Genomic DNA, 3,629 nt, shown 5'->3' on the forward strand with positions numbered 1-3,629 from the left:
GTGGCCACCCCACTCATCACCGCGCGAAGAGGACGACGCGTCGCCGGAGCTCATCTTCACCAAGCCCGCACTATGGACGTTGATGCCACCGAGGTCAGTGTCACGGAGGTCGACGCCACGATGGCCACCCCACTCATCACCGCTCGACGAGGGCGACGCGTCTCTGGAGCTCATCTTCACCAAGCCCGCGCTATGGACGCTGGCGCCACGGAGGCCGATGCCCCGGAGGTCGACGCCACGAAGGCCGCCCCCTGCTCATCACCGCTAGATGGTGGACGCCACGAAGATCGTCATCATCACTCGCGACCGCTTTATCACGAGGGTGCCGCGGAGGACGATGATATGGAGCACGCCACGAAGAGCCTGTCGTCGATGTCGTCAAGCCGGCCCCATGGAAGCCGACGACACGGAGGTCGCCGAGATGTCATCCCCTTCGTCACGGTGACTCCATGTAGCTCGACGGCACCGAGGGCCTCATCACTCCTCACATCTACTTCATCATGATGAGGCAGCGGAAGACGACGAAGTGGAGCATGCCACGACGTTGCCCGTTGTCGATGTTATCAAGCCGCCACCATGGCGTGGAGGTCGATGGCACTGAAGTCGCCATCACCGTTCTACGGAGCCCGTGTCCGCTTCATCGCACAAGAGAAACATCATTCAAGAAGAAGCACGCCTATCAAGCCGTGCGTTCTTCCGTGAAGACGGATCACTTGCTGGCGGCTCCTTGAGGTGGACGCGTTGAAGACATCGTGCAACCTGTAACATCGCCGAAGCACTCGCCGGCGGTTCTTCGTCGGCACCTACCAGCAACATCGAGCAACGGTGCAGCCAATGTTGTGACGGAAGCAAACGATGCCCTACCTCTGAGCCGACGCCTTGCCGGGTCCGCCTTTCCCTCGTCACAGCAGGAGCATCCGGTTCGACGGCCGGCTTCCCATCACCGAGAGACCACCTTGTGCCACAAAGTGCCTCTAAACTATCGCTAAATAGGCGAATTAGTATGCACACTATGCCTCATGTGCACGTACATGGGCCATGCATGTACGTGGATGTTGGCTGGATGGCAACGTACGCGTTCATTAGATTCACAAAAAGAAATGCATGGAAGAAGCTACACATGAGCTATCACCCGAAGACGAAGCCAATGAAGCTGTTCGACACCATCTACTTCGTCATGCTCGGTGTCGCCAAAGATGGAGACGCGCAGCACCCCACCTCCTGCTTGTCCACCCCGTCTTACTGTAGAGCTCTGAAGATGAACATGTGAGCACGGCGACGTCCACTCCGCGCCTGGACGCGAAGTGAAGGCTGAGGTCCTACACCACGATGCCATGATTCAGATAGCCTCCTACCCCCGTGTCGCTGCTACCGGCGCCACACTCATTCGGAGGCCGAAGCCGAGAAAGTCGGCGCCGCCCGAGGACAAGGTGCGGCCGCAGGGCGACGTGACTTCAACAACAACACCGTTCCTCTACGATCTCGTGAGACGATGCCTTGACTACGCCGACTGCCGTGGACTCGGCGTCTGACCGGGACGAGGTGTCGACCACTCAGGCCATGCTGGCGCGAGCAACGCTACGGTCATACACCGATGATGGTCTCCACCGACAATTACTCCCGCAAGGCGTAGCCCCTTGCACACCCTGAGAAGCTACTGGTCGTCGAGAAGTCCGAGCCGAGCGCGATCCATGCTACCCCAACAACAACTCCTCCAACGCCGTCAAGACCGACGAGGCACGGCGGCGAGGGCAAGCGCGGCCACCGCAAAGGCCACGCTACTTGCGGCGCGTGTACCGACGAGGACATGGGCTCTGCCGCCGCCCACACACACATCACCATCATCATGCATGGAGAACGCGAAGCGAAGACGACGAAGACGACCACACAGCTCAATCGGAGGTATCCCGCGGAGCAACCCGCGGGAGTAATTAACCGGGAGCTTTTCGAGGCCCCGGGAACCAGGAGATCACACAATCGCCACAGCCATCTTGGCCGTGCTAGTAGGCCACGGAGCGCACCCTTTTTTTTTGGGATATTGTAATTTTATTTATCCAGTGAGATTAATGAAATACATGTTCCCGTATCTCTTTTTCTTTTGTGTACTATAGTACACTGGCACGCCCGCATACACAGTTTTCTTTCCCCGGCGTCTGAGAGAAACACACTCCCTTCTTCCCTTCTCCACGGAGTCCTTAGCCGATGTTTTTCTCGTGTCAAACAGCCCGGAAGTGTTCGTTGCTGTGCGCGATCCGTCAAAGATGTCTGAATTTGATTGGTGTGGGTACATTAAATCTGTTATCATGGCTGGTGTGAGTAAGATGCACGAAGATCTGAATGCCGGTGCAACGACAGTTCAGTTGCAAGGGTTCCTGATGATTCCTCAGGTACGCGCATCTCACGTACTGTATGGCATATACATTGTGCATGACCATTTGTTTTGCCAAAAAATGATGTCATGACCATTTGTTGTTCTCTCTCCTAAACTGTCCTAGGTAATCACTTTTGACGCGATGGTAGCTGGGCGGGGTTTGCAACCAGGGCATCCCCGCATAATGTTGTACAACGCCGAAGACTTCCAACTGCCGCTGGTGTAGACGCTGATCGTCGAGTTATTGCGGGGCACAGGGTATACGGCAAGGCAAGGGTAAGTAGAAATCAATGAAAATAAATATATGCTTGCCACTGTTTGTACAGTCGTGGCCTGATGTTTCATTCTGCCAATGTGATCCGCATTCCCTTCCCAGTTGAGGCCTGTAGATCAGGGTGCCGTCGTTGAGGGCACGACAAGCCAGGGTTTGGCTACTGATCTGAACAATGGCGCTGCTACCATTGCTGCCCCAACTGAAACTGTAATTCCGCTGTCGGCTGTGGCCGGGTGGCAGGCTGAGGTATAAATCTATTGCACAAATCATATATATGTTGTTGTTGTCCTTCCTTGCCTTTGCTTGCTGTGCAGAAAGACTAAGGGGACTGATCTTCTTTCGCAGGTGGTTGATCATTTGGGTGCGGTGATGACTGCACACATATCCTCTGTTAGTGAGGAGAACATGAACTTGAGGAACCATGTTGAGTCTTGCATGGCCGGATTGCTTGCGATGATTGACACCCGTAACACCAACAATGTCAATTCATGTAATGAGATTATGGGGCGTGCGATTTCAACGGTGGGCGACTTCAAGCTGCGGGTACTTGGTGGTGAGATTTGCTTCCTTGGTAGTCATGGTGAGATTTGCTCCATTGATGGTCATGCTGATGTCTTTCCTTTCAAAAGAACTTGCCTAATATTTTCTTTTCAGATCCTAACCCGGGTGCTCTGCCTGATGTCAAAGGGAAAAGCAATGTACCAGGGGCAACAGGTATATGTGTGGTGTCTTGACCTTCCAGTTGTTCAGTGGGGTTTTCTTGTGATGGCTTAAGGCAAACAGACCTAAAATGTTCCTTATGATAGGTCCATCCACTTCTAGGCTTGTGAACCCGACTATTAGGAAGCGGCTTGGAACGGATCTACTGACAAACTTGGGTGCTGCCCCCGGTGAGTCTCTTAGTTCTATGATATTTACTCGGTAGATCATGATATAAGATAGTGTTTGCCACTGGGTGATTCAAAGTGTGCATTGCTGGTGTGT

The sequence above is a fragment of the Triticum dicoccoides genome, chromosome 2B, assembly GCF_002162155.2.
Source record: "Triticum dicoccoides isolate Atlit2015 ecotype Zavitan chromosome 2B, WEW_v2.0, whole genome shotgun sequence".
NCBI lineage: Eukaryota > Viridiplantae > Streptophyta > Magnoliopsida > Poales > Poaceae > Triticum > Triticum dicoccoides.